The following is a 17,452-nucleotide window of genomic DNA, read 5'->3' on the forward strand; positions in this document are numbered from 1 at the left end:
TATGGATGGTTTTGAAGAAATTGATTTTTAGCCCCCAAAAATCCACCGTTCTATAAATTAAAGATACACAGGTTTGTTCGTGCATTGGTAGAACTAGTGAGCATGCGATGACTATGGAACCAATTCTTAACCCACTCGGCTGCGCTTCGTGGCTCTAACACTTCCATAGTTACCTCATTATGCTCATAAAACCAACCAATGCACTTACATCTGTGCATCATTTGTATACTTAATACCCTCTCGAGAAAAGAAATCATTATAGGTTATAAAATGGCCCGAGAATTTGTACGTTTTTTTCGTAAGAATGCCTTGCGTTATTCTTTCGTCAGACTAACGGCCATCTTACGATTTTCATTGTTGTAATATGGTCGTACGGGCAACCCACGACACCCTCAAGTCATTCGTAAGAATGCTTACTTATAGTACCCACATCTAATGAGTTCATTACGAACGCCTTTCAAAAACTAAGAGACGTTTGTAAAAGCGGCGTACGAATTTCCGTTCGTAAGGCTATACATGTACGTACACCGAAAGACTAACTTAGGGCCTTGTTACGATCGTCGTAATAATTAAGGCCTGTAGAATCGTCTCTTGACCTTACAAAATCTAGGTTGGCTTTTTATGATGTTCTTTCGATGTTCGTTTTCGGAGGACGCTAAAAAATACAATGAACAAGATCATCGACCAAGCTGCAAACTTACGAACGGTCTCCGGGAACAAAAAAAAAGAATCAACAAAACTATTAAGTATAACGTGTTCAAGAACACACTATGGAGAATAAACCAACCGTTTATAAATGAATATTCCCACTTTCGGACCCGATTTCGGATAATTCGCTCCTCCGCCCGTTTTCGGAAGACGGTTTTCTTATGTTGATCTACATACTCTGTTCATGATGTTAGGTTATTATTTTGAAAACTATGATATGCTCATATTTGGGTGCGGTTGGGTGAACTATTCGACACTGATGACATGCTTGGCTAAGACTGTGTCATTCATCACATTCAGTCAAAAACAAACCATGATCACGGTCCGGAAAGCTACAAAAGCCGATGGCTTTACGTTGTACAAAGAACGATGGTTACCCAAGAGATGCATTCAGATGCTAGCACGTTTTCCTATATACCTTTTTTCATACACCTGACGGGATAAAGTACTTACTTTTAAAAGGTGTTTAATTGCCATTCAATATGCGAGGGCTCGCACTCTTCCCCATTTCCCGTCTCCTTTTTAACTGGGCTAAAGGCTACTTTGTGGAAGATTTACGTGTGTTACTCTAGATGAGCCAGGGAAAACGCTGCTCAAACTGAGCATCGAGGCAAGTACACACTGCTGAAACTTGATACTCGGTACGGAGCAACGAGGACAGGGGAATAGATGAGTGGGATTAAGAGGTTAAACAGAGGTCCAAGTTAAACCCGACGCTGGCTTAAAAAATGCGATGACAACGTTGAAGATAGGAACTTGAAGATGATGGGCATGATGTACCTATGGGAGAGAGGCTGAATTTAAAAGGGCAAGGCATAGAGAATAAAAAAAAGGATCTTTGAAGACATAAATATTTATGAAGATTATTCTGCCTTCAGAAAAACTTCATTTTTCTTAATGTCATGTGGGTTTCTTTTTTTTTTTTTTTGCTCCTCTTCTTTTTCATTGGAGAGGGGAGTATTCATGCTCATTGTAAGAGCTTTGTCTTAATAGTTCCGTGTTCTTGGTTTAATACTTTGGTTTCTAAGCATCCTCCCCGTCCTCCCGACTTACCATAATAGCACATTTTAGCAGTCACTTCGCAGACACTTTCTAGAACGTTGAGAGTGTATTGAAAATGAAAATCCAAATGGAAAGATTAGAGGTCATTGTCGAAAGTTGGTGGACCGGTAAAACACATTGTCTTAAGAATTAGACCGGATGAAAAATGGCAAAAAATATCGTTTGTTCAGAGTCAAGAATGACACAGCTGTTTAGTTCACCGATTTCGACACAATAATCAGTCATAATTATGTTCATCACTGAATGTACTTGTATTAGATAAATTAAACCCGATTATATCTGAATAGTAATGGGGTACCTACGTATCCTTGTGGATTCCCACTTCTCCATCTTTTTAGGTCTTCTCGTAAACTCTTAAATGTCCAAACAAACAATAATACGACAACTCGAATAGACAGAAAAAGGGGTAGAAGAGGCATAACACACAATATACCATCAACGTCGGATTTAAAATAAGAAAGCTAAAGACATTTTAAGGTTTCGCCCAATTTTACATTACAGTTATATGCAGATGAATTGTCAGAAAACTACCCTTCTTTGTAACCAAATACTTTTTCTTCATTTCAGATATACAGGAGCTGCAATTCGCTTTTCTTTGTAATGCAAATAAGTTGCTAGAGCAGGAGTGTGAGTGGTAGTGAGAGTGACTCTAGGATGGTTGAGCGGATTTGAATGAGTGTGTACAAGTGAATGGGTTGTATGTGAGGGGTTTCTCAGTTTGTCTCACTGCTAATTGAGGAAGCCATTTAGGTGGTCATAGAGGAAAGACTTCTAGCATGTCCATTCCTTATCAGCCATGTTACTGAATTTATTTTGAAGCCAAGCACTACCAAAGCTGAATTGTAAGTTATAAATTGTCTTGTTTTCACACTTATATAGTATGATGTGTTATTCTCTGACGAATTTGATATTGAATTTTAAGGATGTTTTAGTATAAAGACTGGAGTTGTATCAGGCATAATGTGTGAAGATAGATCGATGATTGATTAATAATTGCCGCTCAGGATTAATCCTGATTTATAGTGGTCTCGTTATTGCATGTAAATTAGTTAACATTTCATTCAGTAAAACAAGTATTTACCTTAATCTTTAACTTCACTTAGATATTTCTAAATGATGATTTGCTTGTGATTTTATTGTTATTTGATCTAAAGTAATTGTGGGTGTCAAACAGAAATAAACTGTTACAATTGTATTATATAGAGGTAAGGTATTATTTGCATATCGCTATCTATGGAAGTTTGGATTGTAATTACAGGTGGCTCCTCCCTTTGGGGACTAGGACAGAGTATAAAGCCAACTGAAGGGTTAGACAGCGTGTGACAGAACTTCCCCCTCCTGTGTGATGAATTAACTTCGTGAATCTCGCAATACTGAGTGAGAGATGATGGCGTCAAGCCTCTGTGTGGTGGGGAACTGTTATGGAATCTTTGTGCTGTACCCATTTGCAACTCGCTAATCTTCAAAAGGAAAGTAAGAACAGTACCATCTGGCCATTACATGTCCGCACTACTTGCTTTGCCTAAAGCAAGGAACATTTACTTCAAAATCTCCGGACCTTGAACTCTAGCCAGCTTCCATAGAAGTCACACACAATTTTATTTAAACGATTTGATTTATGCAAGACTGGTTACTGAACATGATTTCCTGGTTATATATTTGTAGTATTTAATTATATTCTGATTGACATCCAATTTTAAGTAACTATGATTTCATTAATTGCATCATGAGTACTCTGATAATAAACGGAGTCTAAACTTAACCTCCTCGACTCTGTACTCTGTTTGTGTCCAAGCATTTTCCTGACATGAATGTTGTTATGGCATTCGATGATGTCACACACTGGCTATTTATTTTCGATTTTATTTTACATGTTATTCGATATTCCAATTTCTTAACATTTATAACAAACGATCTTACAATAAATATTGGTATTTCAAATGATAAAGTTTTGAATAAATAAGTGCAAGACATCATCAGCTCCCGCATTTATACAGCAAATGATATCCATACCACTCTTAGGTATAAGGAAAAGTTTAAAATGCCATACGTTTCTTACATCCGATTTTGATTGAATTTTCCTCATAATAATATTGATAGATATCTTAATAAGAAAAAAATCTGTAAATCCTACGCGTTTACTTAAAAGTTGAATGCTATACTCAAATGCTATAATTTTATTTGAAAGCATTTTTTTTTTGAAAGATGGAGTGTTCTAGAATTGATATTTATTATTAAGTATCTTTAGTATCCCACTGGTTCCCTCCGAATAGTGATTAGCCTTAAGCGCATATTTGGCCTCAGGGTATAATTCTCTACTCCGTCAGGAAACATTAATTCGCCATGCATCCATCCTGAAGAAAAAGGTTCGAAGAGGCAACAACATGAAAAGAAGAAATGATTGAATGCGCTGAAGCAGAATCTAAAGTAAAAGTAAAAGAGCCGTTTTAGTATAGACGAACCATGAGCCCCTGTATATGCTGGAGCAAATCTGGCAACATGCATCATGTCTTCTTTGTGCAAAGTAAGGACGGTGTATCTACCCACGTCAGGGAGGGCTCAGCCTACAGCCCGTTATAAACTCATATTTTACTATCTGATCTTCCTAAATGCATCAAATGCATCACTGAAAATGCTCATGTCCAGCCCAGGGCATTTCCTGCTCCCGCCCGTCCTAGACGACATCGCGGCGCCAAGTTCCCTATGCTGTATTTAGCGCCCTGCTACGCCTCCGCCAATGTTACAGTTGGAATGAGGGGGAATGCATCACAGAGCTCATGTGATGGAACTGGGTATGACATGTTGCATTATTGAGACATTGGAGATTGATTGGTGGATTGCTGCTTACATTCATCCGCAACTTCGCCGGCTTTCGGGGTGTAACACCATCATCCCTCATTCTCTAGACCTCCCCCCCCCCCACCCCTCTCATTTCTCTTCCCGTCCCATATCTCATTCCTCTGCCTCTTTCTATCCACCTGGGGCCCGTTGCATAAAAGTTTTTACCTGAGAAAACTCAGGTTGTTTTTACCGGAGTTTTTGCACTGTGTTAAAGTCAATGGCAGAAATCAGACTAACCTTAGTTTTCAGTTTTTACCAGAGTTTTCTCAGGTAAAAAGTTTTATGCAACAGGCCCCTGGTGTGTAGAAAAGCATTCCTAATGTTAATAGGCCCTACACAAAAACCTCTTCTATCACTGTCCTACAACTATTCTTTCATTCATTTCCCTTTCATTAATCAAGTCATTCACTCCTTCATTCACGTTTAGGAGAGTGCGAAATAAAAAAAATACTACAAATTAATTCATGTGTTCATTCATTCAAGTCATCATTCTTGGACCAAACTCGTACTAGAATGGGGCCTCTCATTTATTATGCAAGCCCAAAGCGAAAGCATTCTTGCTTTTGGTGATGCTGCGTTCCAAATGTTCCAGATACGAAGAAAACCTGGTTATAGAAACACTATACCACACTTCATGCCACTTTAGAGATTAAAAAGCGGGTCGGCTCGTGCTCTCAACTTAAAGTCACATCTTTTATGTTGATGAAGCTTTGATATTATTTATCCGTGTGCATACAATATGTGAATCATGCACCATTTAAAACACTGTTTATTGACATTAGCCATCAGGTTAAGCTTTCAAATATAAGTCTTAATTCTGATCTATTTTATGAATTAAAATTCCAAAGCAACATTTAGCCCATTTGTGCTTTATTATATTTATGCGTTTGATTGCATCTGTTAACTTTTGTTTCTATACATTATTTTGTGTATGATTGCATCATTCTGTTTATAACTGTACATGATAAATTTTGGGACAAAAGTACGACGGTTGTAACATGCTATATTTTCTTGTATAATCACAGTGCTCTTTGATCTACTTTTGCATCCCTGTCGATCGATCAATGATTTTGTCGAATAAATTCGGCTGAGATATTGATCTAACTCACTCACATTCATGTTTATTTCGTATACTAGAATGGTTGCCAAGAACAATGTAAATGTGTATACATGTATTTCAAACAAAGACAAACATTAAACACTCTTCATTGCTCCGCAAAAATTGTGGGAGCAAAAAGTGACCTCAATAAATCAAAATCATCAATAAAATACACTTTTCTGTGTTATCAACGAATTTTGACAAGTTTGGATAGGGAAAAATAAAGAAAATTAATGAATTAAACTCAGGATTTTTATCCGACTGTTCATCTTCATAATGTATTCAAAGGATGAAGACTGTGAACAATAGCTAAAATCGTTCCAACTCCATTACGCTTCAACAACACTGGAAGCTGCTGATAAACCTCCTACCATCCCAACAGTCTCAAACTGTAGTGTTCCAGGTGGGTGTTTCATGAAAGTTGTCAGCACTGACTAAATTGTCAGTGCTGACAATTGTCAGTGCTGACAATTTTATCGAAGTCCTTGGTTTTGATTGGCTGAGAGGCACTGGCCTCTGACTGTTCCTATGGTAACTGTCGGAGAAAGACAACTTGTCAGTGCTGACAACTTTCATGAAACGGCCCCCTGGCCGTTGTATTTCAGCCATGTTATCGGTTGCGGAATCGTGGCGGCTATTTCAAACCCCGTCTTTAATTAAGCACGTCTTAATTAAGTTTGTACTATACATACACGCGCACGTCATTGATTCTAGTTAGTGTTGAGGAATACGTGTTTACGTTAGGTAATTGAAACTTGGAGGATAGGACGCAGGCACGTCTCCTTACAAATGAATAGATCTGAGCACTTTTTCTTCATGTTAGTAACGTTGCGTTGTTGATTCTCTTTATTATCGATACTACTAGTGTATCTGCGGCCGGAGGTTGATCGGATGTGAAGGGATTATTTAGAAGAGGAGTCCTGAATACGTGGGCTCTAAAAGAAAAATACTTTTTTAATAATCAGGGAAAACGTGTATAAAAATACGTTATTGCCTGATTCACCATGATAAAAAAACTTCGACAAAGACTTCTTGCTTGTTTTTTTTTCATGAAGGGTATTTGACAATAATGTGTCCTTAAAAGCGTTATGCGTCCCGATGCGAGAACTCCCAATGAGCGCATTAAATTAGCAATCACTTAGCAGACGTTTTGTATAACGAAGAGATTCTGTTAAAAAAAAGCCATTTCATTACAAAGCAGCTTTTGGCAAAATCGGTGGATGCAAACAGCAGTGTCGCACTGGTCTCTCGACAAACGACATTTTTGCATTTTTTTTGGCCCGGTCCGAGCCTTAAGAAGATGTGCTGTCCCAGTCCACCAACTTTCGACAATGACCTCCAATCTGTCCATTAGGCTTGACGGGAATGTTCAATAGATTCTGAACGTTTCAAAGGCGCCTGCGAAGTGGATGCAAAAATTCCCTGTTGGCATTCATACCAAAGAACCACCACCACCAACAAACTAGACAGAAGAAACATGATTGACAAAAATATTAGTTTACATATTTACGTCGCCATTCATGCCAGTTCATGTGATATCCTTCAAAAAATCGTTCCACTTTCTCTGAACACGAGTATCAATTCTAAGCACTCAATACCCTTAAACAGAGGTTGAACCTCCTTTTGCTTTACCATACTCTTTTCTTGTCACATGGATGACAGTGGATAGGTTTTAAGTGGACAAAAGGCATTGACATTTGCAACTAACTGACAAGATGGAAAAGCAGGATATCTCATAACACTGCCAGGGAATTTCCCCTACTTTTGAAATATTTTTATTCATTGAGAGTAGGCATAATAAACAACGAACGATAAATGATGCATCTTTTCAGTAGTACCAACTGTTCCGTTCCCTCTCTCCCTCTCCCTATCTTTCTCTCTCTCCCTCTCTCTCTTTCAACTTTGAAAGTTTCTTTTCTTCACCTTCTTCACATTGTCCTCTCTTCATCGCCATCGTTTTCTACTACTAGTATTTAATCTTTTACTTTCCTTTTACCATTCTGTGTCTGTGTCTGTTCGTCTTCCTCTAACTCTATTCCTTCCCCCTTCACTCTCTCATTCACGCATTTCCTCTCCTTTCCCCTCTCTTTCCCGCTCTCCTCACCCACTCATGCTCACTCTCCCCTTTTCTTACCCCATATTATACCTCTCGTAAGAAGAGCATAACACCAACGCATTAATTCGATAAGCTGACATAAAATGGAATTATCTCTATCACTCCCTCTCTCTTCGAGTTATTAGCCATCAATTTGGTTGTAACTTCACCAAATAATGTTATTTTTACCTGTTTTTCTCTCTTGACATCTCAGGAGCCATGTCCCGACTCTCGTAAGATGGAACGAGGATAAGATATGTACTTACAAGCATCTGAACTACGTCTTGTATAAAGTTCAATATAATTCGATTATGAAGGCATGGGTTAAAAATGTAAAATGTTGTTGATGTGAGATCACGGGAAGTAATGCTATTACCTTTGCTCGAATGCGTTGGTTGCATCCGCAAAAAAGTGCACTGTTCGTTATCAGCGGCAAACAATGGGAAGACTGCGTAAGTTCGCGCCACGAAGAATGGAAGCCAACTTCTTTGCCATACTGATTAAATATTTAAAAAAAACGTAAATACTTTTCAGTTGGGCATTTGGGTGATCTTTCCTGTGTCAATGCTCGCTACATTCGCCAAGTGTTCCTAAATAATTGATGATCATTGAGTTGACATTCAGAAGCATATAATCACAAAGTGGGAACATTTGTTGAAGTAGAATGGAGGATGGATTGGAAAGGCCAAGGTCATGAAATGATCTGTTAAAAAGTAGTATTAAGGGGGAAAGGCAAATGAATGTCGAAATAAAGACATGTAGGCCTATGACCAATGTTATTGAAGTTTGTAACAACGAAAAATCACTCAGAAATTAGCCCTTCTTCTGTTTTTATCATCTTTTTTTGTGGGGGGGGGGCTTGTAAAAATGTCGTACAGCAAAATATACTTGAATGTTGATTTTTTTTTGCTTATCAAATAAAAAAAAAACCTAAAACCTAAAAGGGGTAAATATTCCTTGTAAGTAGTGATAGTGCGTTGGTGTTGTTTTTTGTTTGGGGGGGGGGTGCAGGGGTGCCTCGGTGGTAAATCCTGGATCCCCCGACCATACCATCATTTTGATTGTGTGTACCGTCACGACTCATTAATAGTTGAGAGGGTTTTTTACGACTCACTCATGTTAATAGAGTTTTTTGTAATTATAACGCTATCCATTATCCCAATTATCCCACAATACACTATACACTACATTAATATACATTACTTTCCTCCTAAAATATAAAACTTACTCCAGACACCGTCTAAAAATAACGCGTTGTTAAGTGCTTCTTTCAAATTTTTTCAGCAAAGCAGAAAGGAAATAATTAGGAGAAGGAAAACAGAAGGTCGAATGGGAAGTGATCGTGCTAAAATTATCACATTTTTGCCTCTCCTGTCTTACATTACACACACATTCACTGCCAAAATCAATTTATTATATATCTGTTTGAGATAATCCATTACCTCACTACGGAAACACTGGTGATGAAAATCATCGTTCTTTGTCTATTTCCACCGCTCGCCCCGTGCCAATCATGTTTATGACTGTTAACCGGAATGATGCTTAGATATTAATCTATATAGCTACGGCAGAGATAACTATCCATTAATCTGATTCATTGAGAGGAGAGGAGAGCGGAGGGCAATAGTATTTTATATTTGCCGCATTGATTGGTTTATAGTTTCGGTTCATTGTCACGGAAGGCCTGGCCAACATACGAAAGCGTTTTGATTCATTTACTTGAAATTAGAAATAAATTTTTAATTTGCAGTTTCAATTTATCGTCGCTCTAGTCCCATACCTGGGATATAAAATCCCCTAAATGGGGGATTACATGATTGTATGCATTACGAGAATTGTATTTGTTATCTGATTATTTCTGAAATAAAGTTTCTGGGCTGACTTGGCCCATACATCATGACTGTTGCTCATGAATAGAAAATATACCATGTATGGGGACATCCAGGGTTGCGGAATTTCATTATACAACATACTTGCTAGTGCGCTTAACATTCTTTGGAATCGATTCGCGCGAGTTATTCATGCTGTAGTATGGTTATTATTATTTATTATAATACATTTCAAGTGGTACATTAAATTAAAATAAAAAGGGTAATATGACTGTCGAAACAAAGTTATAAGTTTTCGTACTCCCCAGACTGAATTCACTGTAAATCAAATTACCCTAGTTGTTTTTGTCAAGAATGGCAATATCACCCTGAAACAATGCTTACTCATGGTTTAAGGTGGAAAATGATATCATCCTTGTCCTTCAAGAAAACTCGAAACAGTGTTGTTGTTAATTATAACAAAGGGGCGATGATTAAATTCGGTATTTATTGCTGGAAAATATTGCAGATACGATGATCATGGCAATGAATAAAATGTGCTGGTATCATGTCTGACAGAGGAGGAATAGAAATGGAATATTTAATATGCTAAAGAGGAAACAACGGGAGAGGGAAAAGGGAAACAAGATGGAAACAGTACTCATGATAAAGGAAAGACGGAGGGAAAAAGATAAAGATGATTAAGATGATGAAGGATTCGTTGATGACGAAGGTGAACCAAAAAAATATATATGAAATAGAAAACGGAGGAAAGGCAATGAAAAAGATGGTGAATATCATGAAAAAGAATGGATATGGCAGAGATGATGGGGGGGGGTGGGGGGACTTAAGGGTGGTAACCGTGACTACCTTGACAGAAAAGGCGCCATAGCTATATCAGTGGCGAAATGAGGGGAAAGATGAGACAGCCAGACATTTGTTATGGGACATTTTGTTAAGTTGCGAGCGAGCATAAATGTTTGTGATAAATTATCTATTTTGTGATAAATATCTATTTTGTGATAAATTTGGACATGATATTCAGAATATGACATCATATTTCACAATTTTTCTTTCTTTTCTGGGTTTTTTTTCTCCTCCTCCCCTTGGTCAGGGAACTTTTGGGATATCCAGTACCCAGAAGCCCCCCCCCTCTCTATGCCACTGTCAACAATGGTGATGATAATTGGCACACGAAGAAATTCATCTGGATATTCGTCTCGTACTTACGTGACAATAATTTCATCATGACCATCCTAGGTGTACAAAACGCCAAGTTGTACACAATAACCAAAGATGATGCTGTTGCCACGGTTACGAAGTAGAATCTTGGGTGTTCACTTTAATTCAATGATCGCCTTAATTGACGCATTTCTGCGACCAAGCGATATATTATGACCAAAGGGCACAGCGATATGAATGTACATAGCCATGAATTGGTGTTAGTATTCCAGTGGGCCCATATTACAAGACTACGTTGAAGAGAGTTTTGCATTATGGGTAATGACTCTGGCCTTGCATGAACTGTTTGGGACTTCAGGTGGGGCTCTTAAAGACTGCTGGTTTGTACGCCCTTTAAGTCATATTTAAATTCGAATGTAAAGAATGTCGAATTCGTAAATCATACATTTCCATGAAAGGTGAAATTCAACAGTCTTCCTGAAAGCCCGGCTCACACCATGCGATTCGTTGCGATCCGATTTTCAAAGAAATCATGCAACATTTGACTTGAGCGTTCCAACTGATAAAATCTTAGCGACCTGAGGTCAGAATAGCTGTAGGACTACTGAAATAAAAATTCAATGTAGTTCGAGCCTCAATGTAGGAATAAAAGCAAATGTAATTCCATATCGTAATGACGTCAACATCGGCTGCGACTTGCAGCCGATTAGGACTTGAATAACTCCGACAACGGGGCTTGCCGCAAAGAAAAATTACGATTTCATTAATCCTAACATTATGCCGAACTCCAAATAAAGTAATCATTTTCTTTTTGGAACTTTCATATTTCATGCGAAATAGGATTTATTACAAAAAGTGTAGTATCGGATCGCACAGTGTGAGATGGGCTTTAGTTTATTGTTGGACAATGAAAATTTCATGCGGACGATATAAAAAAAATGTTTCTGATATCGAAGAGTGGAATATTGTTAATTAAAATTACAGAATATAGAAAAAAAGCACGACTTGCTAGTTACATCAGATTACATTTAAAGCACATGAAATAGAGTCCGAATGAGAGATCACGATATTCTAGGTTCATGGATTTCTAATTCAAAATGATGCAAACATAAGCAAGTGTACACTTGTGTAGTTGTGCATTAAACATAATCACCGTGATCACAGATTCTTGAAATCGCTTTAGCAAAAATGGAGTAGTAGATTCCTGCAGTAAGTAAGTTTATCAATATGTATGAGATATGTGTGCAAGTGTGCAACAGCTTTTAAAATTATTCATGCTTTTGTCAAAATGATTGGTTTTGTTGGGCTAAAATCCTAAAATAATCTCCTAGAACATGTAGAACGAATGCAATCAAAGCGAAAAGAAACATAATAGTCCAATGGGAATTAAGGGATTGGCTTGCATTATTGGTTGGATTTGAATGAGAGATTACAAGTAATATCACAACTAATATCGTGTAATAAAGATGCCGATCTGGCACCCTCCCCCCTCCTATAAAACCCACCACGACCACCCCCCCCAAAAAAAAAAAACGAACACCAACAATGATTAGCCATCGCATCGCATAGACAGTTACCATTGAACATAACTTTATTCAAATGCAAAGTGGTTTAAAATCACCATTAAACAGGTAATTTTCAGGAGGATACTGTAATTGATTTGTAAACCCAAGTACGATCAAAGCCAAATATCATTCACGTTTTATCACGTAGATATATTGTTTATTTCATTTAAATAAGCAATATATCTACATGTACATATAAAGAAATTTGGGATCCGATTGCTAAAAATGAGTGAAGTGAAAACTTAATTTTAGATTCGTCGAAATCTTTGATGTGTTACTTATAAATGCGATGTTCGTTGTTATCATTACTCGTGGTGCACTGTACACTATTTTAAATAAAAGTTTGCTGAACCTATCATTTCAATACAAGAGTAAGTGCGCATGTGCACACGCGCGCGAATGAGGCAGACAAACAGGAAAGTCATGAAAATCGAAACATCTTGACGCTGGTCCAAAATGACATTTCCCATTTATGTTCCTTTTTTTCTAATAATAATCATCATGATCATTAAAGATGTGGAATGTACATCGTATTTCAGTGGATAAAAACCATCACCTCATCACCGATATGATACACTAGGAAAGCTATCGCCACATCAAAATTTGCTCTGTTTCAAGTGTTCCGTCCTTTTACACGAGTATTTTTCACCTTTGGTAATTCGATTCTTTAATACAACCTTGAAGAAGTACCTAGGCTCAACGCGCAATTATCACCTGTATTTTTTTGTCACTGGAAGATACCATAGACATCCCAAGAGCTGAATTATTAATGGGAAGGTTCAGTCAAGGCATTGCAGAGGTAAAGGTCCGCACTTATTGTCACGGGCAGTGAACATTGATGCGAATGCCAGAGGAGACCTTGAACTCTGCTTGGAAGATGTAATCTGTGTAACAAGGAAACTTACAGCAGTGGCGTACAGATGGGGATGGGGGCGCTGCCCCCCCCCAAAAAAAAAAAAAAATAAAAAAATAAATAAAAATAAAAAAAGCCTTTGCATGAACATAAAACAAAGGAAAAGGAAAGAAGGAGAAAGAGAGAAGAGTGAAATATGATATTATTTTCTGAATGTTATGTCAAAATCTATCACAAAATTTGATTTTTGTAATGAAAATGTCGAAAGTTTTGCTGGCTCGCATTTAAAAAAAAAAATCAATTTTGGCCGATACGCCATATCTAGCCCCTCAAAATATCTAGCTCGTTGCGCCACCGACTTACAGTGAGGATGAAGGGGCTAACAGAGGCCATCAACGGGATAACAACATGTACAATGATTTGCACTCGACCATAATGATCATAGTATGTGAGATTTATCTTCTATATATTCAAGTACAATTCCAAGTACAGTTTCGTACGACCTGATTATTTTTTTTATGTCATAACGGATACTTTTTTTGTTTGATAACACATCGAGACCTTGCAGTGACTGACGAGGCAACCTTAAGGCAACAGTTTCAAAGGATATTTACCATGACAAACGCCAGCCTAACCTACCCGTAAGCATGGTAAGTATGATACGAGATATCCGGTTGCGGTTTTGTTTTCTTGTTGAAAAATAATGGAAGCCTTGGAATATACATAAACGCGAACAGAAGAACCATAGACATGGTGGGGTACAGAAAAACAAAGCTCATGGAAGATTACGTTTTCGATGAAAGTTAATGAGTTGCAATTTTCTAATCATGATTTATCTAAGTAATGTTTCTCAAGATAATATCTGTCGGCTCTTCAATTAGCAGAAGTGTTCGGGCCTCTGATCTGGGGCCTGTAACACAAAGCTTAGCAATGATCTTAGGACATTTTTCTACGATTGATTGCATTGACTACAATGCACAATCAATCGTAAAAATCAAGCGTACGATTAGTCGCTTACCTTTGTTTTACGGGATTCTGGAGTACAATTACCACATACATGACACCATGAAGGACCTCTCCAATCAGGGAGAAAGGTACCTGGAAGTTTTCTATGGCGATTAAGCTTGTAGATCATTTAGGCGAGATGCCGTGGTCTTGAAGCCCCTGATATGCATGCATCGGGTTTCAAGCCCCCTCTGACGCTGCTTTTGAAGCCGTCTTTACTCCTGAACTTTAGGTGGTGATACACGTACGCCGAAAATGGTTTGAGGCCGCCTGAATAATAATGCCGCCTTATTCATGTCAACATTATTTTTACATTGTCCGTTAGCTGTAACTATATCGTCCGCTATTCCTGATTCGGTGGTCAAGCCGTCCTGAGTCCACTTTGAGGTGACAAACATACCAATAGAGAGTTTCCGCAATCACTACGCGGCCGCCCTCTACAACTCACCAATTCCTTTGAAAATACAAGTCAACTTACAATGGAGAGCTGAGAGGCTTTTGTCGAAAGTTGGTGGACCGGGACAACATCGGAATCTCTTGACTCTGGACAACGACACATTTGCAATTTTTCGTCCAGTCCAAATCATCGGGTGCTGTCCCGGTTCATCAAATGCTATACTATTTAATAATACATTTAATTATTCCTATCATTTATTCATTCATTCATTTGGAGCGTTGTGGTCTTGTTGATTAGTCTCCGGACTATGAAACAGAGGGTCGTGGGTTCGAATCCCACCCATGGCGTAATTTCGTTCGGCAAGAAATTTATCCACACTGCAGTGCTGCACTCTACCCAGGTGAGGGGAATTGGTACCCGGTAGGATTTATTCCTTGAACGCTTTAGCGCTTATTAATATGGCGCCTCAGCTACGGCCGGGGTAATAATATGATACCAAATCAACGCGCAGTTAAGTATGCACATACCAACTGAGTTATATGAATGGACATATTAATATTATGTTTATATTTATTGGTAGTTTTATTCATATACAGGGTAGCATTGTCAGTTTTGGAACTGCTTCCCACAACGGCCCTATCCGCATGACATGTAACTGATGAATGAGTTTCCGACTAACGCGGCCGGGAAAAAAAAAGAAACATACACACGACATTGCGATTATAGTGACACATTTTCATAAAGGGCAAGGATGATTACATTTTCCACCTAGAACCTTGAGTATGCTTTGTTTCAGGACAATATTGATATTCTTTGTAAAATGGTTAAAGTAATCACGTTCACTCTGGGATGTACGAACACGCGATCCGATCACGGTAATTAAAATCATGAGAAGACAGTCTTCAAGGAAGATTGCGTTTCCAGAAAAAAAAGTCGTAAAAAAGCAATCCCTATAATAATCGTCAATTAATTTGCTATCAAGCTCAAGTTATTCAAGTATTCCATGTGTTTAGACCGGCTATATATCTGTTTACACTAAACCAAAGTGGAACTGTTTAATAATGGCGAAGTTATCCACTCGCTTCGGCAAATATGAACAGCGATTTTTTAAAAGTTATTTTAGTGAAATGGTTATAGACATCACTGTACTTTTCACCTCGTACTAGATAAACATGTGAGAACAATAATTTTTATGACACAACTTTTGAAATACAAGGTTTTAAGAGATTTATCACTTTTACATAACAAAGTAATAAAAGTGTGTCGTTTTTACTCGTGGATTTGCAGTGACTTGAACACATTTTGTCCGTTGCCACTTTAAGTACCTTAATGTTCGCTCCTCATTTCTAATCGTTATTTAGCCAGAAAAATTAAACAAGCACAGGCATCGTACCATTTTGTTATCAAAACTATATTATAAGTAGCGAGTCATTTGGCAAATGATTAATTTCCCTACGATATATGACCATTATGATGAAAAACATTGCAAATAAAGCAGAAACGTCACAATAACCTGCCCATTATCATTATCATCTTTTGCAGATGATCGTGTCAAAACCATATCTTTGAATCAAATGAACGATAAATCAAGTTTGAATATCATTGATTTTACTTCCTTATCAGCTCATCAAATTATAGCTCTTAAATAAATTTGTCAAGAGGCGTTATCATAGTTGGTATTTATGACAGGCCGGTCACACCAACGAAAGTGACTCTAAACCTGTCGGTGGTACGTCATTAGCAGTATGTACGAGTATATTTGGTATAGGTTTGAAATTGATCTCGCTGGTGTGACTGCAGTATTTGAGGTTTTGATGCTTTCATTATCGTGATACATTCTCACCAGGACTCCGTCCTACAAAGAGTTGCATTTGATCCAATCAACCACAACTATGGAAAGCCAGTGACGTCAACATCTAGAGTGCATGTTTGTTCGAAATATTGTCGAACTATATTTACCGTCATACATTCATTGTTTCTTTCTGAAAATTCAGTGTGCTTCTTTTTGTTTTTACAAACGACATTGTTTAGATTTCTTGTAGAAAATATTATGATAATAATGGATATCCATAGAATTGATGTTGATTGGATCAATTGTAATTCTCTTTGTGAGGCAGGACCCAGGTAAGTTTCGGTTGCTATTGATTTTATAAATGCAGAATCAGTCGGCAAGCATCCAAGTTGTCATTTTTCCTGTATCTATATTGATTAACGATCAATAAGTGCAGACTGTTTATCATAATTATATCAAATCGAAACATAATCAAACCATCAACCGTGCATTACATATGGATTTTTTTTATGAGAAGCTGCAATTAGGGTTACGATTCAGACAGAAAAAAGGGTCACCATTGCACCCTCATTTCAGTACGGACTACCACTGAGGTAAAAAGCTGCGCCCTCGATTGGTATTTGCGCACCATGGGGTCAGATCCCAAACTCTCCGTACTTATTCATTTAAAAAAAATTATTCTGAACACGAACCTTTTGTTTCCTTATAGGTAAGGCATTTTTAGTCAATTGTAGGGCATACTTCATTTACTTAGTCAGGGAATTTCTTCGTTTAAAAATGTTCCTCAATTTATACCACATATTGAATTAATCTGTTTAACAATTATGTTGCATCATGAAAATGTTAACCACTAGTTATATAAAAAAATAATGTGAAAAATCTCGCACAGGAGCAGGTAACTGGATTACTTACCAATTTTACATGAAAACGAAGAAGGCGGGATTTATTCCATTCCATTCACAAATTTGATTAGTTCCTTTAAAGGGATGAGTGTCTCTGTATCTCCCTTACTCCTTATGAATAACGTTAAAAAGAACTTCCAGCT

General features: G+C 37.7%; 1 long non-coding RNA gene across 1 annotated transcript; it reads left to right on the plus strand.

The window, feature by feature from the left end:
- Nucleotides 1–1,900: 1,900 nt before the first annotated feature.
- LOC121429871 lies at nucleotides 1,901–3,059 on the plus strand. The gene is made up of 2 exons (XR_005971979.1): nucleotides 1,901–2,612; nucleotides 3,029–3,059. It is a non-coding gene; the product is annotated as an uncharacterized LOC121429871 (long non-coding RNA).
- The last annotated feature ends 14,393 nt before the right edge of the window (nucleotides 3,060–17,452 follow it).

The sequence above is a fragment of the Lytechinus variegatus genome, chromosome 16, assembly GCF_018143015.1.
Source record: "Lytechinus variegatus isolate NC3 chromosome 16, Lvar_3.0, whole genome shotgun sequence".
In the NCBI taxonomy this organism is placed as follows: Eukaryota; Metazoa; Echinodermata; class Echinoidea; order Temnopleuroida; family Toxopneustidae; genus Lytechinus; species Lytechinus variegatus.